We start from the raw sequence: 25353 nt of genomic DNA on the forward strand, positions 1-25353 counted from the left end.
CTTTGATAAGAGTTTTTATCGTAAATGGATGTTAAATTTTGTTGAATACTTTTTCTGTATCTATGTAGATGATCATGTGATTTTTATCCTTCCTTTTGTTAATGTAGTACATCACATTGGTTGATTTGTGGATATTGACTCATCCTTGAATCCCTGGGATAAATTCCACTTGATCATGGTGTATGGTCCTTTTTATACATTGTTGAATTCAGTTTTCTAATATTTTGTTCAGGATTTTTGCATCTATAATTATCACAGATATTGGCCTGTAATTTTTTTTTTTTGGTAGTGTTTTTGTCTGGTTTTGGTATCAGGGTAACGATAGCCTCATAGAATGAATTTGAGAGTGTTCCCTCGTCTTCACTGTTTGGAATAGTTTGAGAAGGATAGGTATTAGCTCTTTTTTATATGTTTGGTAGAATTCCTCTGTAAAGCCATCTGGTCCTGGGAGTTTTTTTTTTAATTACAAATTCAATTTCACTACTAGTGATCAGTCTGTTCAGGTTGTCTATTTCTTCCTGATTCAGTTTTCGAAGGTTGTATGTTTCTAGAAATTCATCCATTTCTTCTAGGTTTTTCAATTTGGGGCATATAACTGTTCATAGTACTCTCTTATGAATTTTTGTCTCTGTGGTATCAGTTGCTATTTCTCCTCTTTTAATGTTTCATGGTTTTTGGGGGGGCGGAATAGTCCCCTCTCGTTTTTCTTGCTGAGCTTGGCTTATCAATTTTATTTATCTTTTCAAAAAAAAAAACAGCTGTTGGTTTCATTGATCTTTTTTTTTTTTTTGGTCTCTTTTATTTATTTTCTTTCTAATCTCTATTATTTCCCTCCTTCTGCTGATTTTGAACTTTGTTCTTCTTTATCTAATTTCTTTTTTTAAATTTATTTTATTTTATTTTTGGCTGCATTGGGTCTTCACTGCTGCATGTGGGCTTTCTTTAGTTGTGACTAGCAGGAACTACTCTTCGTTGCGGTTCGTGGGCTTCTCATTTGCAGTGGCTTCTCTTGTTGCAGAGCATGGGCTCCAGGCACACAGGCTCAGTAGTTGTGGCTTGTGGGCTCTAGAGCACAGGCTCAGTAGTTGTGGCTCACAGGCTTAGTTGCTCCATGGCATGTGGGATCTTCCCAGACCAGGGCTTGAATCTGTGTCCCCTGCATTGGCAGGTGGATTCTTAACCACTGCACCACCCGGGAAGCCCTCTAATTTCTTTAGATGGTAGGTTAGGTTGTTTATTTGAGATTTTTCTTATTTCTTGTGTAGGCCTATATTGCTATAAACTTCCCTCTTGGGACTGCTTTTGCTATGCCCCATAGATTTTGGAAAGTTGTGTTATTTTCATTTGTCTCAAGGTATTTTCTGATTTCCTCTTTGATTTCTTTGTTGACTCATTGGATTTTTAGTAGCATGTTGTTTAGTCTCCACATATTTGTGTTTTTCCTATTTTTTTCTTCCCGTAATTGATTTCTAATTTCATACCATTGTATTTGGTATGTATTTGCTTGATATAATTTATAGCCTCTTAAATTTATTGAGACTTGTTTTGTGGCCTAGCATGTGATCTATCCTAGAGAATGTTCCATGGGCAGTTGAAGAGAATGTGTGTTCTGCTAGGTTTAGATGGAATGTACTATAGATATCTATTAAGTCCAACTGACCTAAATAGCCATATGAGTCTGCTGTTTTTTTTTTTTTTTTTGTGGTATGCGGGCCTCCCTCTGCTGTGGCCTCTCCCATTGCGGAGCACAGGCTCCGGACGCGCAGGCTCAGCAGCCACGGCCCACGGGCCTAGCCGCTCCGTGGCATGTGGGATCCTCCCAGACCTGGGCGCGAACCCAGTTCCCCTGCATCGGCAGGCGGACGCGCAACCACTGCGCCACCAGGGAAGCCCAGTCTGCTGTTTCTTTATTGATTTTCTGTCTGGATGATCTGTCCATTGATGTTTGTGGAGTGTTAAAGTCCCTCACTATTATTGTTTTCTTGTCTGTTTCTCCATTTAAGTCTGTAAATATTTGCTTTGTATATTCAGGTGCTCCTATGTTAGGTGCATGTATGTTAAGGTGTGTCATATTTTCTTGTATTGATCCCATTAGCATTATACAATACCTTTTTTTTGTCTTTTGCTATAGACTTTGTTTTACAGTCGATTTTGTCTGTTATGAATATTGTTACCCTCACTTTCTTGTTGTTCCCATTTGCATGAAATATCTTTTTCCATCCTCTCCCTTTCAGTCTGTGTGTGCCTTTAGCTCTGAAGTGAGTCTCTTGTAAGCAGCATACAGATGAGTCTTGTTCTTTAACCCAGTCAGCTACCCTATGTCTTTTGATTGGAGCCTGTTGTCCATTGACATTTTAAATGATTATTGATGTGCTTGTGTGCTTTTCTCTCTAGTTTTTGTGTATCTGTTATAGGTTTTTGATTTGTGATTACCATGGGATTCCACATATATGTTGGACTATAGCTATATCTACTTTTTAAAAATTGGTAGTCATTTAAGTTTAAACACATTCTAAAAGATGTACATATTTTTACTCTCCTCACCCACATTTTGTGTTTTTGATGTCATATTTTACATCTTCATGTTTATCCCTTCATTGTTTATTGTATTGATAATTATAGTTGATTCTATAATTTTTTCTCTTTTAATCTTTGTACTAGCTTATTTAAGTGGTTGTGCCATAGCCCTTACTACATATTTGCCTTTACTAGTGGGATTTTTCCTTTCCTCTAGATTTTACTCCTTGTTGTAGCCTTTTCTTTTCCAATTAGAGGAGACCTTTTAACATTTCTCTTAGGTAGGTTTACTATTGTTGAACTCTTTTAGCTTTTGCTTGTCTGAGAAATTCTTTATCTCCTTTAATTCTAAATGATAACCTTGCTGTATAGAGTGTCCTGGGTTGCAAGTTTTTCCCTTTCAGCGCTTTTAATATATCATGCCACTCCCTTCTGGCCTGCAAAGTTTCTGCAAAAAAATCAGCTGATAGCCTTGTGGGAGTTCCCTTCCATGTGACTCATTTGTTTTTCTTTTGCTTCCTTTAGAATTCTCTCATTATCTTTAACTTTTGCCTTTTTCATTATTGTGTGTCTTGGTTTGGTTCTGTTTGGGTTCTTCTGGTTTGGGACCCTCTGTGCTTCTTTTATCTGGATATCTGTTTTCTTTCTCATGTTTGGGAAGTTGTCAGCCATAATTTCATCCAATACATTTTCTATCCCTTTCTCTCTCTCTCTTCTCCTTCTGGGATCCCTGTAATATGAATGTTGGTATACTCGATATTGTTCCAAAATGTCCCTTTAAATTCTCATTTTTAATTTTTTTTTAATTTTTGCTGTTCTGAATCGGTGATTTCCACTGTTCTGTCTTCCAGATCACTTATGTTTTTTCTGCATCACTTAATCTGCTGTCAATTCCTTCTAGTCTGTTTTTCATTTCAGTTATTGTATTCTTTAGTTCTGACTAGTTCTTTTTTATATTTTATAGTTCTTTGTTAAAATTCTCACTGTGTTCATCTAGTCTTTACCTAATTCAGTTATCATTCTTATTACTAATGATTTGAACTCTTTATCTGGTAAATCATTTATTTCTCTTTCATTAATTGTTTTTTCAGGGGTTTTCTCTTGTTCATTCATTTGAAATAAATTCCTTTGTTGTCTCATTTTGTTTAACTTTCTCTATTTCTATGAAATTAGGTGAAACAGTTACATCCCTACATAGTCTATGTGTGTCCAGTGGCTTTGGTTGGATAGCTGGGTCTGACTGTGAGCACAAGCATGTCTTTCCCCAGGGTGTGCTGGCAGCTATCACCTTAGTGGAATGTGCGGCTGGAGATGAGGGGCTAGCGCTAGAGTCACATGTGAGCCAGGGCATTTCCTCTGCTCAGTGGCCAGCACCACCCTAATGGAGGTAGGATCGAGTCCCAAGTTGCTGGAGCAGAATCCCTAAGGGTTGAATCCAAGCTGGTTCTATTCCCTCTAAGAGGGTGCTCTCCCACATCCCAGCACCTGCGCCCTCGGCCCAGAGGTGAGCAGTGCTAGAGCAAGAGGGCCCGAAGAAGGCACTCAGCATGAGTCAGGGTATGGCCCGTGGTGGTCCTGGCCCCAGTTGGTGTTCTGGATTGCTTCTGATCTACCTCCTCAGTAGGTACCAGCAATGGCCACCCTCACCCCATTTAGATGCCATTCTGGGTCCAAGCCAGCTCAATGCCTCACAAGTACTTACTCCTCTTGGCCACTGCAGCCCTCTCCCTGTGTGGAACTGTACCATGGAGCCAACGGGGCCAGAGCAGACTCTGGGACAGGCCCAGAAAACTGGCCAGATTCCTGGGTAGTTGTGTGTGTGGTCTTCACGAGCAGAGTCTAGGTTTCTTAAAGCCCTCCTCTCGGTCCCACTGGTTTTCAAGCCAACGAAGAGGACTCATGAGTGTTAGCCCCCATGGCTGGAGTACCCAATATGTGGCTCAAACCACTCACTCCCCAGGGAAGATTTCTGAGTCCATGTAATCCCTCCCCTTCTGTGCCCCCTCCCAGGTGCACAGGTCCAACCTGATTGCTTTTCTTCCCTTTCTACCCAATTCCATGTGGATCTTTCTTACAGCCTTGGTAGTACAAGAGTCTTTCTGCCAGTCTCCAATTTGTTTTCATGAAAATTGCTCCACATGTAGATGTATTCTTTTTTTTTTATTTATTTTTGGCTGTGTTGGGTCTTCATTGCTGCATGCGGGCTTTCTCTAGTTGTGGCGAGCAGGGGCTACTCTTTGTTGCAGTGCACGGGCTTCTCATTGCAGTGGCTGCTCTTGTTGCGGAGCACAGGCTCTAGGCTCATGGGCTTCAGTAGTTGTGGCATGTGGGCTCAGCAGTTATGGCTCGCAGGCTCTAGAGCGCAGGCTCAGTAGTTGTGGCCCACAGGCCCAGTTGCTCCACCACATGTGGGATCTTCCCTAACCAGGGCTTGAACCCGTGTCCCCCGCATTGGCAGGCAGATTCTCAACCACTGTGCCACCAGGAAGCCCTGTAGATGTATTCTTGATGTGTTCATGGGAGGACATGAACTCTCAGTCCTCCTGTTCTACCGTCTTGGTCTTAACCCCCAAAGGAGAAGTTGTTATTGCTAACATTTATTGATTCCACGTACATGTCAGGATAGCTTCAAAATATAAAAAGAAGAAAGCTGTTTTATTTTCTATCTTGCCTAATTGTAACTTTTAAATACAACATAGTGGTGGTAATTTTCCAAATGATGGATACTCTCAACATGCTTCTCTGTGTGTCAACTTGCTACTGTTTTTTTTTTTTTTAGTTAGGTGACTAAGAGAGGCATTTTGAGCATGTATCATATAGCAACTGTATTTCATATAATAATACAAAATCTATTTTATTAAGCCCCTTTGCTTCCCTTAAGAGGAAAAAGCTATGTAGGTCTCCATTACACAGGTAGAGTGAAATGCACCCTATAGTTCTGTCAAATTATAGAGAGCTAGCCATGTGCATCCAGGGGTAGGAATGGTTTGCTGAGACATACAGGCCCAGCAAAGGAAAGCAAAGGCGTGGTAATCCTCATAATAGTGACAACTTTAATAGTAGAAATGCTTCAGAAATTAGTGTTTTACAGCAGGTAAATTCTGCATAACCTGCAGCTTGTACATAACATCTGACCTGGTCTGTGCTCCAAACATCTCCAGTTAAGAACAGCAAATGCTCAGTGCCAAGAGAGACCAACAAGATTCCTAAGCCATGATGAATATGAGGAAAGGAGGGAACAGGGCACCCATGCCATGGCCAGCCTGCTCTTCCCAGTCGCCCAGCTGATGAAATGTGTGACTGTCACAAGACTCAGTAATACTGTTATAATTGGGTTGTACAGGGAATAGATGCCAGCTGCAGAAACAGTATGTGCTTTGACAAGGAGTGTGTTGCAAGCCACTGCCAGCCTGTGCCTGCTGCCAACTCCACTCAGCTACAAATAGAAATGACGATGCACAGTGGGCCACAGTTCTCATAGTAGCCTTCGCCAACCACTGCTTTAAGACCAAGCAGGATCTAGAATTCCAGAGTGGTCGTGGCAGTCTTCAAATCAGTTACACATTACAGAATGGTACTTCTCAAAGGATGTCCACCTGCATTGGCATCAAAAAAAAAAAAGCTTGTTTAAAAATGCAGCTTCTTCCCCCACCCCAGACCTATTGAATCAGAATCTCTGAAAGCAAGGCCCAGTAAACTGCATTTTTAAGATTCCTTGGTGTTTCTTCTGAACACTTTGGTTTGAAAGCCAAGGTCAAATGAGCCAAAAAAAGGGATACCAAAAGCACAAACTACAAAACCATATAAAGTAGAGGGAAATAATATCATCTCGCATTCTTATTATGCTTTGTAATTTACCAAGTACTTTTATATGTAATCTCATTTCTCCACAGCTACATTTACAGAAAAGACAATACTTAGGAAATCTGAATTGTCCAAGATTAGAAACATGTTTAAAAAATATTTTTTTAAAGGTTAGGGATAGGGCTTCCCTGGTGGCGCAGTGGTTGAGAGTCCGCCTGCCGATGCAGGGGACACGGGTTCGTGCACCGGTCCGGGAGGATCCCACGTGCCACGGAGCAGCTGGGCTCGTGAGCCATGGCCAGAGAGCCTGTGCGTCCGGAGCCTGTGCTCCGCAACGGGAGAGGCCACAGCAGTGAGAGGCCCGCGTACCACAAAAAAAAAAAAAAAAAAAAAAAAAATGTTTAGGGATAGAGGGGCTTCTCTGGTGGCACAGTGGTTAAGAATCCACCTGCCAATGCAGGGGACATGGGTTCGAGCCCTGGTCCGGCAAGATCCCACATGCCGCAGAGCAACTAAACCCGTGAGCCACAACTACTGAAACCCATGCGTCTAGAGCCCATGCTCCGCAGCAAGAGAAGCCACTGCAATGAGAAGCCCACGCACCGCAATAAAGAGTAGCCCCCGCTCGCCACAACTAGAGAAAGTCCGTGCACAGCAACGAAGACCCAACACAGCCAAAAATAAATAAATAAATAAATAAATAGAGTTATTAAAAAAAAAAAGATTAGGAATAGAGCAAAGGTATTTTAGTAATGTCTAGAGCTCCTTCCACTCTACTGTTCTGATATTCATGATGACATGAATAACAATAAAAAGGAAAAAATGATAGCAGCCCTAGCAATGTGCCAGGCCACTATGCTAAGATACTGTGTTCATTATTGCATTTAATCTCCATAACAACGCATGAAATACTATGCTTCCAGTTTTAAAGTTGAGGAAATTAAGGCTCAGGAAAATTAAATTAGATTGCCTGAGATCATAAAGGAAGAAAATTATGGTGCCTAAATCCAAATGTTCTGCCTGACTTTAAAGCATGTGCTCTAATCACTCTGCCCTACAACCTCTCTGGTATGACTCACTCAGTCTAGCTACAAAGTGGCTCCATTGCTTGAAGATTAAACCTGGCTTCACTTTCTCACAACAACCAGTGTAGTTGGATCTAGCCTGATGAAGTGAATGAACTTCTCAGTGACTCCCTTAGCACTGTATCCTCTTATGCTCATGCGTCAGCAGTGTACTAACTTCCCATTTGGTGCCATGCTTTGTGCTTAGTGATGGAAATACAATGATGAGTAACATGAAGTCCCTGCTTTGGTGGAATTTACATCATGGTATAAGTTTAAGGTTGTACCAGTTCACACTAGGTACTCCTTCCCCGACCAGAAGACCATGATCTAGAGATTTTAACACTACTGTGTCTTTGTTAATACAACACCCTAATTCTCCTAACTCTTGGCCAACTTCTTTCTTGGTGAATTTTAGCAAATCCGAACCCTTCATTGTTAATAGCTTTTAACGGTCTCAGGTGCTACATTTGCAAAAGACTGCGATCATTGTGTCAGTCAGGACTTTTTCAGTTGCAAGACAGAAAAAGCAAAGCAAATTGGCTCACACAAAGAAAGAATTTTTTGACTCATTAAATGGAAAATTCTAGGGATTTTCTAAGTACAGCTGGATTCAGGTAGTCAAGCAGCGTTGTCAGAAAGATATCTCTCATCATCTCTGGCTTCTGCTTTCCTCTGTCAGGTTTATTCTCTTGTAGGTTCTTCCAACACAGTGGCAGAATAGGCAACAGCAACTACAGTCTCACCTGCTACTCTGTTTATAAACACCAAGGAAGGAATTTCTCTTTTCCAGAACTTTGACAAGAAACGCAGTCCTGACTGCCATTAGCTTGGCCTGGGTGACCTAAAAATGTAGCACTTTGTTCAGACCTGAATCATAGGCCCCACCGCAATAAAGAGTAGCCCCCGCTCGCCACAACTAGAGAAAGTCCGTGCACAGCAACGAAGACCCAACACAGCCAAAAATAAATAAATAAATAAATAAATAGAGTTATTAAAAAAAAAAAGATTAGGAATAGAGCAAAGGTATTTTAGTAATGTCTAGAGCTCCTTCCACTCTACTGTTCTGATATTCATGATGACATGAATAACAATAAAAAGGAAAAAATGATAGCAGCCCTAGCAATGTGCCAGGCCACTATGCTAAGATACTGTGTTCATTATTGCATTTAATCTCCATAACAACGCATGAAATACTATGCTTCCAGTTTTAAAGTTGAGGAAATTAAGGCTCAGGAAAATTAAATTAGATTGCCTGAGATCATAAAGGAAGAAAATTATGGTGCCTAAATCCAAATGTTCTGCCTGACTTTAAAGCATGTGCTCTAATCACTCTGCCCTACAACCTCTCTGGTATGACTCACTCAGTCTAGCTACAAAGTGGCTCCATTGCTTGAAGATTAAACCTGGCTTCACTTTCTCACAACAACCAGTGTAGTTGGATCTAGCCTGATGAAGTGAATGAACTTCTCAGTGACTCCCTTAGCACTGTATCCTCTTATGCTCATGCGTCAGCAGTGTACTAACTTCCCATTTGGTGCCATGCTTTGTGCTTAGTGATGGAAATACAATGATGAGTAACATGAAGTCCCTGCTTTGGTGGAATTTACATCATGGTATAAGTTTAAGGTTGTACCAGTTCACACTAGGTACTCCTTCCCCGACCAGAAGACCATGATCTAGAGATTTTAACACTACTGTGTCTTTGTTAATACAACACCCTAATTCTCCTAACTCTTGGCCAACTTCTTTCTTGGTGAATTTTAGCAAATCCGAACCCTTCATTGTTAATAGCTTTTAACGGTCTCAGGTGCTACATTTGCAAAAGACTGCGATCATTGTGTCAGTCAGGACTTTTTCAGTTGCAAGACAGAAAAAGCAAAGCAAATTGGCTCACACAAAGAAAGAATTTTTTGACTCATTAAATGGAAAATTCTAGGGATTTTCTAAGTACAGCTGGATTCAGGTAGTCAAGCAGCGTTGTCAGAAAGATATCTCTCATCATCTCTGGCTTCTGCTTTCCTCTGTCAGGTTTATTCTCTTGTAGGTTCTTCCAACACAGTGGCAGAATAGGCAACAGCAACTACAGTCTCACCTGCTACTCTGTTTATAAACACCAAGGAAGGAATTTCTCTTTTCCAGAACTTTGACAAGAAACGCAGTCCTGACTGCCATTAGCTTGGCCTGGGTGACCTAAAAATGTAGCACTTTGTTCAGACCTGAATCATAGGCCCCTAGGAAATGAGTTTGACCTCACCCAAAACACCTTGATTGGAAGTTGGCAAGAGCTGCTTCCCCAAAGACAAAATAAGGTGCTATTATCAGAAGTAGATGTTGGGCAGGGAAAAGCAGTAGATATACATTAAAACCATCTAGTGGGGACTTTAAAACAATATCCCAATCTAGAGTAACAATTCTAGAATAAAAAAATCAGTACAAAGAGCAAGAAAATCGGAGAAGAGGGAAAGAGACAGGGAGGGAAATGGAGCATGTAAATATTTTATTTCCTTCAAATACCATCAAGTAGATTACTTTTATTTTATTTATGCAAAAGATGAGGCCCTTTCACATAAACAAATAAGCCTTGGGTGACCCTAGTAATGTATATCCCATTAGATGGATCAAATTGACCTCAACAGAAGGTTCACCACGGGCCCTTTGATTAAGAATATGATTGTAGTGCTAATTTGGGAGAGAAAAGTTTAATTCAGTCAAATATTCAGGCACTTTGAACACAGCAGCTATTAGGTCCTTTCAGGCAAGTGCTCCAATTATATTTTTCTTTCTGGTTCTATTGATATTTTGGTATCCACAACATTTTGTTTAGGCATGATTTAGAAGCCTACTCTCTCTTACTAGTGGTGAGAGAAAAGTTGGAGAATAACTTGGAAAATTATTTAATCTCTTTGTAAAACAGAGATGGTAAACTAGAGCCATCTCCCAAAGCTGTTGTGGGAATTAAATGAGTTAATTCAAGGAAAATACTTAGGATAGTGGTTGTCACATTGATAGACATGTTATCTATTATCATTATTTTTAAAGAATTTTGGTGGTACTTAGCAAACAGTTTGATAGTGGACCTGTTTAAGACAACCATTAAGTTATACCAATAAGCAGATTTTTGCCTTGAATTATTATTCAAAAACTTTTATTAATACTTCTGTATGGTAAGAACTTGAGGTCAGCAACAGCTGTAGTCTCTGTATCTCTTCCACAAAACCTAGCATTTGTTGAATGAATGACTGAATAAATGAATGGAAACAAATGGAGCCATATCTTCTGTCCTCACCTTCTCAAATTGTCTTTCCTTCAAGTTCCTGTTTCCTGAAAAAAATAACAATATAAAAGCATTTTCCTTCACTGCAATAAATATATTTTCAAAGATTATTCCTAGAAAGGGAAAAACCTTAACTCCCAACGAATGAATACTTGATTGGTGCAATTTCAGGAACAAGGACAGGCAGAAAATGGAGAGATTTTGGATCAGTGAACATTCCTGGGTGCGCTGAAATCAGCCAGCATAATTTGCCTTTTCACATCAGCAGACTTAGAGACCATATTTATTCTTTCTCATTCTTCATAGCACCTTTGAAGCAAGACTGAAGGCTTGTGAGTACTTGTTCCCCCTCAAATCTCAGCATGAAGGCTGATGGCCACTGAACCTATGCTCAGTTACAGCCCTTGTCTCTATTAGGCAGCTTCCACATTTTCCTCCCAAAATGCATGAATGGGAACGAAAACTGCCAGTTCTCTAGAGTAACATCTGAGGCACTCTGTGAGTACCGACACGCTGCAGAATGGTCACAGATGGCCACCCAGGGACAACCATACGACTGCATAGACTTCTGCAGAGAGCAATATGTGCTGGGAAATGTGGCCAAGGTCCACATGTACATGCCCACGCTGGAATCATGTAGACTTGTGCTGCTGCCAGAGGGCTCCCTGAGGAGGGAGGAGATAAAGCAGGTGTCCATTTTCGAAAAGTCCCTCCCTTTTTATGACAAAGAGATTAAGACCTAGTTCCATGTGCAAACAGCTTTCTGAATCTCTCTCTTCCATTTAGAACACAGCACTGCAGCAGAATCCTTCCTCCCAGTATCCATGATTTTCTACCTATTAGCATTTTTATGCCCTCTGTGCTTAACAGGTTAATGGAGATTTCATCTCTTATAATGCCACCAGAAATACAATGTTATCTATAATAAATTCCGCCAAAATGCACATCCAGCCAGCATTCTTCGTAAACATTTCTTTAATAGAGTGCGCTGAGGCACTGGTCACAAGCCTCATGCCCTGGAAACCTGACCGTCTGGGAGGGTCAGTCCCTGTCTGTGGAATCACAGCTAGAACTTATTCTCATTAGGTGAAAGCAGAAGGCAAACGTTAAAAAGATTATGGCATTGTTTTAAATATATGTTTGCATGGTCGAAATACAAATTTTTTAAATATGTTTATAAAAATAATCATGTACTTCCTCACAAGCTTAAGAATTACTTTTTTGTGTCACCAAATATCTTTTTAATATTCCAGACACTGAATAAATCTTTTTGTCTGCCTTATTGTTCCTGGTGCTGATCACTCAAGCAGTTAATGGCCCCAGACTATCTCTGCCGTAACATTCCATTCCCTTTAGCTTATTCTTGAATTCATTTTAAAAAATCTATTTACAGCTAAAGTTTACAGTCTACTTGGGATGTTTACTTGGATGGACTCTTATTTTGTCTAGATTAGATAAGTGAAATACATTGTGATCTTTTGTTCATCAAGCTTACTGATATCAGCTACTGTTGAATTATTTAAAATATTAAGAAAAAATAAAAATGATTATACATCCAATAATAATACATTTTAAAAGAGCACTATGATTTTTAACTAGCTTTATAGTTCAAAAATTAAAAAGCTAAGAACTTTTCTCTTTAATATCCATTTTATATTTTGATTGTATAAAAGCTATAGGAAACCTGAAAATATATTTCTTGACATTTTAAACTATCTGAATACACAGATGGATAATGTTTAACATCATATTTTTTTATGAGGTTACCTGTCACCTAACAGCAAGTGTAATTGCAGGTTCAAAATGCAGCTCTGGAATTCTTTTGCAGCAAGTCCTTCAGTCATTAGAGCCACAACTTCTATAGGTATAGGCAACACAATTTATATGCAGAAAAGCAAGATAAAATTTTATTTATCCTTTAGAATCTCAGGGCATTCCTTGGATGTTTCATTAATATTGTTAGATTTCTCCCAGGGAATAAACTGCAAAATAGTGACGCACATAATTTGCTTTTGAAGTATCGATGTGAATCACAAAGATTCCCATGTTAATTGGAGTGTGCTTGTTCAGCACTTTATATGCCAGTGCAGCCTTCTCTGAGTTCATTACATTGTTGCATAGGTTTTGAAAACATTATTCATATTACACAAGTCAACTCTTGTGTAACAGTGATGAGAACTGTAGGAAAAAACCATGCTAAAATGAGATTGGTCCATTGGACATGGTATACCTATTAGGTCATGTCAATTAAGTCATTTCTGAAACAAGAGGTATTTGTTTAAACTAAAATAGGTGTTATTCTTAGATGGCACTGTGAGTTCTGAACTTGCATCTTACAATGAGCAACTTGTTATGATAACTAAAAGGATAGAAAGATTTTCATCCAACAAAAGAGAATCTGTGTTGGGTACTATGGGTAGGGTGTGTCTTCTTATGAAGTTTAGGGTGCTTTAGGGGAGGACTACTTCAAACCCAAATATTTATCCTAAGCCATCACTTTTAGGTTAGGTTCTATTTTCAATTTACGTATCCTCTTTCATGGAGAAAATAAAAAGAAAATTAGCAATATTATAGGAGCAGCATAAATTGTGCATTTTTTTAAATGGAAAAGATCAGGCAAAAATATAACAGCACCACAGTATTATAGTTTATTTACTTTACTCTTCTTACTGTTAAAGTTTCTAGTAATGTAAACATTAGAATTTGAAACTTAAAAATAAAGAATCTGGAGCAGAAAAGTTAATGGGTAACTACTATTGCAATAAAAAATAAAATAAGGGTTCTGACACCCAATTAATGGTGCCTAGTGAAAAGGAAAATATCGTCCGTGACACCTTTAAATTTGGCAGTTCTTCTAACAAAGTATAGCAACAATAACACTGTATTATTTTTGATGGCATCTATAGTGTGGTAGCACTAAGAGCAAATCATTCTGAAGAATAATATATTAAACTCAATTTAAAACAAAAAAAGTCACCAAACACCAACAGTTTAATGCAAACTACTATATTTTGTTCCTTTTTTCCTTTAAAAATGTTATATTTAGGGAAATTTTAAAGAGACTGTTTCAGAGAATAACATACCTTATACATACAATGATTTTTAAGTATAATTTGAAGGCCTATTCTAATTTTATATAGTGTTAAACTAGTATTTGAAATTTAAAATTTGATTTATAAAATACCTATTATGTATTTCAGCTAAACATATTTCACATAGATTCATGATTGAAATACAAAAAGAAAAAAAAGAGGAGAAAAATAGCTCTAAGTAAAATTTTATCGTAAAATTCTCCCCTCAAATAACAGTCACCTGGTTAGACAAATCGACAGAATAAGTTGGAAATAACTGGCCTCTGGTACTTCCTGTCCTTCTGGCAAACGTACCAATTATTATAATTACAGAGCCTTCTGGTACTCTAACCTTGGTTCTTGACCCTTTCCTAACTTTGCCTTCTGCTCTGTTTATAAATCTGCTTGAGGTCACTTAAACCATCATTGCCACTACCTGTCTGTATGCCACTTAAAAGCTGCTTAACTTCACTCTGTGTTAGTTTCCTCATTTGTAAAATAGGAATAATAATAGTACCAACTCATAGGGCAATTGTGATGACTAAACGAGTTGATACAGTGGCTGGCATATGTAAATGCTCGATAAGTGTCAGCTACTATTATTTCTATCAAATGGATGATAAATTCTGTATCATTCCTAGATAAATTTTAAAATAAGCAAAACGTGTCTTAACTATGTTCATTTCAGGGACTTCCCTGGTGGCGCACTGGTTAAAAATCTGCCTGCCAATGCAGGGGACACAGGTTCCAGCCCTGGTCCGGGAAGATCCCACATGCCGTGGAGCAACTAAGTCCATGCGCCACAACTACTGAGCCTGCGCTCTAGAGCCCGCGAGCCACAACTACTGAGCCCGTATGCCATAACTACTGAAGCCTGCGTGCTTAGGCCCCGTGCTCTGCAACAAGAGAAGCCACCGCAATGAGAAGCCCGTGCCCTGCAATGAAGAGTAGCCCCCGCTCTCCACAACTAGAGAAAACCCACACGCAGCAACAAAAACCCAATGCAGCCAAAAAATAAAGAAATTTATTTTTTTTAAAAAAAAAAGTGAAAGAAAGCAGAACATTAAAAAAAAAATCAGTTTTTCGACATTTTTTCTTTTCTCCCAATTCCATGCCTTACCCTCCATGTTACCTGCCCCCCTTCCCCCCACCTCCCACCCCACCCTTAGAGTTGACACTCTGCAAGAACTCTGTTCCACACAATCAGGGACTCAGGCTGGGAAATGTCAGGAAGCAGATGGAACATTGGGTGAACATCAATATGTTTGCCAGTCTGCCTTTCTGAGCACCAAACATTCCTTTGCTCCCTTCTTTCTACACATGGATCCCATTCAAGCCCTCCTCAAGGGAGAAAGCTGGAAGGCCCATCCTCTTGGCATCCTCATCAAAGTCTATTATCTGTGAGGGTTGCATAGTCATCTCTAAATCAATTTCAAATGTGAATCCATCTGTCCTACAGCCACTCAATGCACAGTGATGGAACAGTTACCACAGTAAAAGTCCTGTTGAAATAGGATGGTTGAGAGACACACAGAACCCACTGGCCTGTAAAATTATGAAATTCTACTAAGCAAACATTATGAAGTGTTCCAGTCAAGAATATGGAGATCTTCCTTTTAATTAGGCCCTAATTCCATCTCTTAGGAATATCTCCCTGGCTCCATCATCTAAGAGATTTTTTTTCCCTTTTCAGTATCCTCTTTGGCTGTGACTGAAGTACTTGTTAGAAAAAGCCCCATAGGGGATGCACAGATTTTTCAGTTACATGCACATGAGGAGGATGGAGTCCCAAGACATTTTAAATCTTGAACAATCACAGGCCTTTAGTCCAGGTTCATGGATTCTTTAGCAATGTGATTTTAACCAAAAAAAAAAGTGATAGGTTTCTTTCATGAAATAACCACAGTTCATTTCAAGACATGGTCTCATATTCCCTTTGTTTATTTTTGTTTATTTTTTTTTACTTCCTCAACACCACCACCTCCATCATCTCCTCCCTCTGCAACACACACACACACACACACACACACACACACACACACACACAGAGTATTTCTCTTTCAATTTAAGGGGCACTCCTTGAGACTGCAGGCTTTCTTGTGGAAAGCTAAATCTTTAATCTGCTTTTTTGCATGAGCCTTTCTGTCCAACTGAACAGTTTTTCTGGTACCCTTCCTCAACACCACCACCTCCATCATCTCCTCCCTCTGCAACACACACACACACACACACACACACACACACACACACACAGAGTATTTCTCTTTCAATTTAAGGGGCACTCCTTGAGACTGCAGGCTTTCTTGTGGAAAGCTAAATCTTTAATCTGCTTTTTTGCATGAGCCTTTCTGTCCAACTGAACAGTTTTTCTGGTACCATACACTTGGTATGATCTTCTCCCAGGGGCAGTTTAATCAACTGAAAGATTTTTCTGGGGATTTTTCCACTGCAAGCTGGATGCACAGGACATCCCTCATGTCCTAGGAGATTATACAGCCACAGATAATGGAAACCTAGATCCCTGAATCACCACATGGAGGAAAGCTGACTACAGATCAGAAACACCTGCAGAATCAGACTATTCCATGAGTAAGAATTAACTTCTCTTGTTTTTAGCCATTGAACTTTAAATGTTTATTTCTTACTACAGTTGGCAGTTCCCCACTTTATACAATCAATTGCTCAGGAACATTCTAAAAATATTGTTTTATTTGTTGATATAGTAGGTGGAATTATTACTCAGTGGATAGTACTTGAGATAATATTTTTATAGAGTACATGTAACATCTTCTATAATGACCAAAATAAAAAATAATCATGTACAGGTTTGCCAAGAGATGCAATTTATTTGCTGTTCACCTAGTTTTCTGTTGATCAAATTAAAATTTGAATTATAATAACCATTACTTAAAAAAAAGCAAAGCTTGATGCTATACAACATATACATTTAATAGCTAAAATGAGCCTAAACTATATAAGAAACAAAAAACATCGCGTAAAAGAAATATCAATGTATACCTTCCAAGTTGACTGATCAGAATGTAGAGATTAAACATAATGATTTTTTAAAATAGCAATGATTGCCACTAGGCCCCATTTTTAGCCTTTGAATTATTGACAACATAGGAGTCTGGCTATAAGGCATTTTTTTGTGTTACCCATTTACTGTGTCCAGGAACAACAGTTTATTATTAGATATAAAGTTAAAAGGAAGAAATTAAAATTAGCTTTTAAATATAAAATATAGCAACATTGATATCTTCTAAGTTTAACACTAGGACACATAGAAAATGTTATTTTCTCTTTAATTATTCCCTTTTTAACTCAGAGTTATCTGTGCCATCGGACCCTTGGGCTTGTTTTAATATTTAAACATTTTCTGTATGATAAAGTAATTTTAACAAAGCCCTGAAAATGAAAGATGAAGCTGGATTTTCAGAATTAGCTCTGTTTTCTTTTCCTTTTAAATCAGTGGTTAAATGGGAGTCTGGGGGCAGGCTGGATATTATATGTAGAAGCAGGTTTATATCAGTGTCTTCCAAGAGGTAAAATATACACTGCTCAGATTGGATTAAAATATTAGAACAAAGAGGTGATCCACCTTACTGGTGATCAAAGAAATGCAAGTTAAAACTAACCACACAGGACTATTTTTCACACTTGTCAGAATGGCAAAATTTTTAAAAAACTGATCATTCTTACTGTTGAAATGCATGTGGGGAGTAGGCACTAATTTGGTGTTAGTTCAGCGTCACTAGCCCCCCTTTTAAAGTCCCTTTCATCACAGAAAGGAAGCTAGGAGTTGCCCTTTTCCACATCTCCTTCATTGCATGGTTCCAGGTACCATGCTAATGAGACTCTTGTGCCAGATTAGCGATGCTGAAGGGAGGAAAGGAACATCATTCTCCAGAGGCTGTTGCAGCCAGATGAGTGTGCAGATGTGAGATTCTTACTAGCTCCAGAGACCCACATGTCCCTGCTGCTGATTGAGGTAGTTAGTCAGAGCTTCCCAGAGACCCCTGGAGATTTTGGCAATTTACAGGTAAGTACTGATAGGTTCTAAAGAATCACCAGAAATCATTGCTGCAGCCAGAAATCCTTGCTGGCAGCTCTCTGAATCTGCTTCCCTAGCCCTTCCAAAGGGTGTAGAAGCTTCTCATTCCAAGTACTAAAATGTCTGATATATGGAATTCATAGAGTACCCTCTGATTTCTTGACTAAACCCTGACTGTTAAAGGCTTTCTCAAAAAGTCTGGTGAGAATCTAGATTATTATAACACTCTTATTATAATGTGGTATACAGAATTCTAAAATGACCTTCAATGACTCATATCCTTTTATTCTCCCTTCACATTTAGGGTGAGACCTGTAACTTGCTTCTAATCAATAGAATATGGCAAAAATGATGGGATGTCATTCTCATGATCATATTGCATTAGATGACAAAAGTGAAGGGACTTTGGGTATAATTAATCAATCAACTTTAAGTGAATTAAAAGGGATATTATCCTGAGTGGGCCTGGTCCTGAGTGAGCCCTCAATAGAAGGTCTAGAGTCAGAGGTGCAGAGAATCTCTCCTCCTGGTCTTGAGGAAGCAAGCCAGCCTGAGTTCTGTAGTTACAAGGACTTGAATTCTGCCAACAACTACATGAGTTTGGAAGAGGCCTGGAACCTCAGAAGAGACTCCAGCCCCATCTGACACCTTGAATGCAGCCTTGTGAGATCCTGAGCAAAAGTACCTAACTAAACCATGCCTGGATTCTTGGCCCTTGGAAACTGTAAGAAAATAATTGTATATTGTTTAAGCCACTAAATTTGTGGTAATTTGTTATACAACAATAGAAAACTAACATAAATATCATTTGATAGTACCTATTAAAACTTTTTAATTATAACTCTTTTTGACCTAACAATTCCAGTGCTGATTCTTTAGAGTTTAGCCTACATAAATAATAGTAAAAGAGTATCAGATTATATGCATAACTATATCCACTCTACATTTACTGAAACTTAAAAGCAAGTTGCTCAACAATACTTTTAGTTTTGTTCCATTTTGTTATAAAGTTTATGTAAATGTTTATGTATATTTATATTCTCATGTATGCATAGAAAATTATCTATGTATACCTTTGAATATCTGAAAAATGGGTTAACCCTAGGGAATTAGATACAAAAAGAGTAAGATGAGGAGAAGGCTTTATTTTCTCCTTCCAACAGTAGCACATTGTGTAATTTTTTTTAAATGTGTGAGTGATTCACTCTTGTAAATGTTTTTAGTACAAAAAGTTGTTAGAACTGAATGGTGGAATCTGGAATAGCTTCATTTGCATTAAGTGCCTGGAACAATACCCTGCTCCAGGTAGGCTCTCAGTAAACAGTCATTAAATGAATAAATCAAGCTATTACATTCAGAAGGTATTAGTCCATGAGATGAGGGAGGAGTTACTAATGTTGGATTTACCCATAAAGAGATCTGAGCTATGATAGAATTGACAGCTGACAGTTGCTTTCCAGGAACAAATCATAAAAAAGCTTTGTTCATATTGTTCTTGAAAAGCTAATAATAAAATTAAGCTGTTACCAAAATAGGTTTAATTATATATTTAATCATTGGTGGTGGGATTTTTTTTAATATTCTTGAAAAATACTAAAGATCTTAAGGTTTTAAAATAGAGATTATACAGCCTGTTCAATATGATGCAAATAAGGTCTGGCTCTACCATATTTTTCTTGACACCTTTCAAATAAATTTTCAAAGAAAGGACAGTGTGCTGCTAAATGAAAAACGCTTCTTAAGAGTACTATCTCAGTAAAGAATCAAATTCCCTGTTAGGTTAGAAATACTCATTGGCTGAACCCACATATATCACGTGGAAAGAGGCAAATCAAAATACCTTGGACATGGGCAGTGTGGAATTTTAATAAAGGGAAAAATGAAATTAGAAAATATTTAGCAATCAAAATGAACCCATGGATTAGTGAAATGAGTTCCACCTTCATGTTCGGTCAATCTTTACTTTAACATAAATTCTTTCCTAGAAAGTACCAGCACTTAGAAACAAATTATCTAAAATTGTGATTTCTATTTTAGGTCCATTGATGGTATAGTCACTTGGAAAACATGAGTTTGGGGGAATAAGTAGTATCAAATAAGAAAATTCATGGTCAAGTCATGTCAATATATACTAACACCACTTGCAGTGCCTTATCATGAGCCTCGTTATAATATTCTGAGTCCATTAGTTACATATATGGGCATATAAATCTTTGTATGTCCATTGTTCTTTTAGCGAAACTTAGAAATAGTAACCTCTCCAAAGCAATATTGTTATTTGAGTTGATTATTTGCATTTTTATTTGATAACATCTTGAATTTTAAATTATATTTAGCCCAACTTTTGTACTTTTTTACTTATTTATTTTAATACCCTAGTGCTTGATTTATTAGTATTAAACTACCTCTATGCCAAAATTTCTCAAAGTGCACTCTAAGGACTTCTGTATTTGAACACCTGCTGGACCTTGCTCTAAAGGCAGGTTACTGTGACCCAGTCAAACCTGCAGAATCACAGCTTCTGGATGGTGAGACCTAGGAATCTGTATTTTGAAAAAGATGCTTCAAAAACACCCTAAGACTTAGAACCACTACATTTGCAGTGAGTGTATTTGCAAAGGGCTGTAGTTAAATGGAAGAGAGAGAGTAAAGAGAGAGGGATAGGTGGTGAAGGGAGGGAAATTTGCACACTTGATTCTACCCTCAGCCAAGCCTGAGGATTATAGAATCCCTTCCCGCCACACCTTTCCTTCCAGTAGAATTGGTTCTTTCAAATTCAAATTCACTGTGAGAGCACAGGCGTGGGAACCTTCTCTTCCCCAGCCAGCAGTGGGTGAGCGTGAGGAAACTAGTCAATCCAGTGCAGTCTCAGTGTCAGCAGTGGAAAGACAAGACAAGGAAGCCTTCTTCTAAGACCTAAAATTCCAGACCTCTTCTCTAAAAATTTAAGTATCCCATTTCACAACTCCCTGGAAAGAGAATTGTGTTGTTCTGCCCACTGTGTCTCATAGACTTGAAAAAAGTTATTAGTGTAACTGAAATATTGTGACCTCTTTGAAGAACATGTAAGAGCTTTCTCTTTTGTTTTCATAAATCCAGAGTAACAACTAATTATAATTTGTATTGTTTAAAAAAAAGATGCCTCCATAATGACAAAAGTATGGACAGATATATCAGAGGAACAGAATAGAGAGCCCAGAAATAGATCTACACAAATATAATCAACTGATCTTTGACAAAGGAGCAAAAGCAATAAAATGGAGCAAAGATAGTCTTTTCAACAAGTGGTGCTTAACTGGACATCCACATGCAAAAAAATGAATCTAAACACAGACTTTACAACCTTCACAAAAATTAACCGAAAATAGTTCACAGACCTAAATGTAAAATGCAAGCCTATAAAACTCCTAGAAGATAACATAGGAGAAAATTACATGACCTTGAGCATGGTGATAACTTTATAGATGTAACAACACAGGCATATTCTATGAAATAAATTACTGAAAAGCTGGACTTCATTTAAATTAAAAACTTCTGCTCTGTGAAAGACACTGTCAAACGAATGAGAGGACAAGACACAGACTGGGAGAAAATATTTGTAAAAGGCACATCTGATAAAGGACTGGTATCCAAAGTATACAAAGAACTCTTAACACTCAACAATAAGAAAACAAACAACCTGATTTTAAAAATGGGCAAAAGACCTAAACAAAGACCTCACCAAAGAAGATAAACCAATGGCAAAGAAGCATATGAAAAGATGTCCCACATCATATGTCATTAGGGAAATGCAAATTAAAACAACAATGAGATACCACTACCAACCTATGAGAGTAGCCAAAATCCAAAATTGAAAACACCAAATGCTGGACAGGATGTGGAGTACAGGAGCTCTCGTTCATTATGGGTGGGAATGCAAAGTGGTACAGTTACTTTGGAAGACAGTTTGGCAGTTTCCCTACAAAATTAAACATACTCTTACAAGCAGTCATGCTCGGTGTCTACCCACAGGAGTTGAAAATTATGTCCACACAAAAACCTGCACATGGATGTTTATAGCAGCTTTATTCCTAATTGCCAAAACTTGGAAGCCACCAAGGTGTCTTTCACTAGGTGAATGAACAAATAAACTGTGATATATTTAGACAATAAAATATGACTCAGTGCTGAAAAGAAATGAGCTCTCAGGCCATGTGAAGATACGAAGGAAACTTACATGCATATTACTAAGTGAAAGAAGTCAATCTGAAATGGCCACACACTATATAATGCCACCTATATGATATTCTGGAAAAGGCAAAACTATGAAGACAGTAAAAAGATTAGGGATTGCCAAGAGTGCAGGAGGAAGGAAAGGAACAGACACAAAGGATTTTAGGGCAGTGAAATTATTCTGAATGATACTACAGTGATGGATGCATGTCCTATACATTTCTCCAAAGCCATAGAATGTACAACACCAAGGTGAACTAATGTAAACTATGGACTTTGGGTGATAATGATGTATCAGTGTAGGTTCATCAATTGTAACAAATGTACCACTCTGGTGCAGAGTTCATATGAGAGGTAACAGGGGTATATGGGAACTCTACTTTCTGCTCAATTTTGCTATGAACCTAAAATTACTCTAAAAAAAATAAAATCTATCTTTAAATAAAGGCAAACTAGGGACCAACTATAGAAATAACAAAAAAAATAATATCCCAAAATCCTCTATAAGTAATTTTCTTAAACTCTCAAAATAATGCACTTGAGCCATTTAAACATAGGACTTTCCAAGTGGTCTATTATCATGGATTAATCAGTTATTAGTTCTTCCTCAGCTTAGACTAAATTCCTGTTATCAAATTGATAGAAAATTAGATTAGGAGGGCCTTAAATCATATGATTAGAACATTATTTTCACTCAGAAGAAAATTCCATTCTTTTTTCTCAGGAGTTGAAGTTTGAGTTCATTAAAACAGCGTCAAGCTTCACCTAAATCAACCTGACAATATTGTATAAAAACTATTTGGCCATTCTCAATTTCAAATTTACTGCAGACTCCTCATCCCCCAGTTTCTCTTGTTCTGAACCATGTTGGTGCCTATATTAGCTAAAACATAATTAAGTGCTAATAATTTAAACATTTTTAGGTAAGAATTCCTGGGAAATGATGCTTTGTGCCCTGAGAGAAAGGAGAATCTCGGATTTAGCTAAGGACTGAGTATACCGTCTGTTACCACCGCAATTCAATGGTCCACAGGGAGTCTCCACACATGTTTGTTATATAGGTCGTGTTCAGCATAGCAACCTTCTGGTACTTTCATTCATTTGATAAGTGGAATGTATTTGGTATGTTCTAATGAGTCTCAGACATTCTAGCATGATGAGCTGAGAGATTTTTATCAGGTGGAAAATAGCTTTTGGATGTTTGTGAAAAGCAGGGGCCTTTGTAAACTTAACCATATTTAAGAAGAAATTGTTATAAAAAGTTGTAGATTGCAAGTATATTATAAAACATTTTTCTACTCATTTCATTAATATCCACTTTTCAGTTTCAGAATTAAGCTTTTGTAATCTCTGTCATTTTGTACTAAGAAGTGGGGAAGTAGAAGAAACTCCAAAGATGGTTCTAACTCTATTTTTAACTCTCCAGTGACTTTTTCTTGAAAGGCCAATTACTTAGGCACTCTTTTTTTTTTTTTTTTAAGTTTTCACTTACTGCAGAGGATGTAATCATTCAGATTATCTTGATTGTACAATTCTTTAACTTCCTTGGAAGAAAAGCCTTATCAATGTAAAGTTTTAGATTTAATTATAGTATATTTCAAGTTTCTCTTCTTTTCAGAGGACCACTAAAAATTGGTGTAATTTTTAAAAATTAAGGTGAAATATAAACTTCCTTCCATTCTTTCTTGGGGATTGAAAGTCACTCTGTTGAAATTTCCCCACTACCCTCCCCCCACCCACCTCTCCCCTGTTGAAACCCTACCCATCCTACAAAATGTTTCCCTACAGAACTTTCTGGATTGCCCCCAACCAGATGTGCTCTCACCCTCCCTTGAACCCCATTGTATTGTTTACTTTTCTTTTGGCACTTCTTACATTCTGTCTCCTATTAATGCTATTGCCATATTGACTATTCCTTATTAAAAAGACCTTCCTTGAAAGCTGAGGCTTGGTGTCAGTCACGCTTGGCCTCCTCTCCTAGTGCTTTGGACATGTTAAGTGTGTGTTTAACTCACTTTGTCCTTTAGGTTTGGGGGGAGTAGCTATGGGGGCTATTTAAAGTAGAATAATAATCTTGAACTATTTCAAACTCTTAATCATATGCTTCAAAATCTTTTGGGGGGGTTTATTTCTTTGTTGACCATGGCCTGATACTTTCACAATACTTCTCCCTGGGGGAGCCCATTCTCTGTGACCTTAGCTTACTACCTATAAACCAAATACTTCCAAAGTTTTATTTCTGGCCCCACAAGACTGCCTTGCAACTGCCTTTTGAATTAATGCATCAAAGAACAGTTAACATGCTTTTATATTTTGTTACCTTAAAGAGAAATGTTAATGATATATTTTCTTTTTTTCTAAGTTTTTATTGGAGTATAGTTGATCTATAATGTTGTCTTAGTTTCAGGTGTACAGCAAAGGGGATAAGTTATATATATACATATATCCACTCATTTTTAGATTCTTTTCCCATAGAGGTCATTACAGAGTATTGAGTAGAGTTCCCTGTGCTAAACGGTAGATCCTTATTAATTATCTATTTTATATATAGTAGTGTGTATATGTCAATTCCAATCTTCCAATTTATCCCTCGCCCCTTACCCCCAGTAACCATAGTTTGTTTTCTACATCTGAAACTCTATTTCTGTTTTGTAGATAAGTTCATTTGTGCCCTTTTCTCAGATTCCACATATACACGATATCATATGATATTTGTCTTACTCTGACTTACTTCATTCAGTATGACAATTTCTAGGTTCATCCATGTTGCTGCAAATGGCATTGTTTCCTTCTTTTTATGGCTGAGTAATATTCCATTGTATATATGTACCACATCTTCTTTATCCATTCATCTGTTGATGGACATTTAGGCTGCTTCCATTGATATTTTCTTAAAAGCACAGATATACTTCCTTAGAACATCTCGTTGTTTTTCCTAGGAAAAATTCTAGTCTCTCTAAAAGAAGGAAACTGATTAACATAACAAGTCTAAAATAAAATTAAGAAACTGGAATTTAGTCGTCTGTAGCATATATTTTATAGGACAAGTCATTTAATTGTCTATGAACCTAATGTTCAAAATAGGAATATTGTTCTTACTTGCCTGCCTTATAGCACTGAGAAGCTCAAATGAGATAAAGTAGATGGTAGCACATGAAAAAGTATACAGAGGTAGACTAGGACTAGATGAGTGGCTAAGGACCTGGGCTCTGGAGTCAGACTTTCTGGGGTTTGAATTGTGATGTTGTCCTTGCTCCCTTTGTGTGCCTGTGTGATACCTCATCTGTAAAATGGGAGAAGAATAGTATATATCTCAAGAGCTCTTGGGAGAAGTGAGAAAATCAATGAAAAGCA

At 37.9% G+C, this 25353-nt stretch overlaps 1 long non-coding RNA gene across 1 annotated transcript; it reads right to left on the bottom strand.

The window, feature by feature from the left end:
- Positions 1-5706: 5706 nt before the first annotated feature.
- On the bottom strand, positions 5707-24879 carry LOC114486664 (uncharacterized). Its single transcript, XR_003680767.2, has 3 exons — positions 24731-24879; positions 10675-10709; positions 5707-6113 (listed from the first exon to the last, which is right to left on the bottom strand). It is a non-coding gene; the product is annotated as an uncharacterized lncRNA (long non-coding RNA).
- Positions 24880-25353: the final 474 nt, after the last annotated feature.

The sequence above is a fragment of the Physeter macrocephalus genome, chromosome 8 (genome assembly GCF_002837175.3).
Source record: "Physeter macrocephalus isolate SW-GA chromosome 8, ASM283717v5, whole genome shotgun sequence".
NCBI lineage: Eukaryota > Metazoa > Chordata > Mammalia > Artiodactyla > Physeteridae > Physeter > Physeter macrocephalus.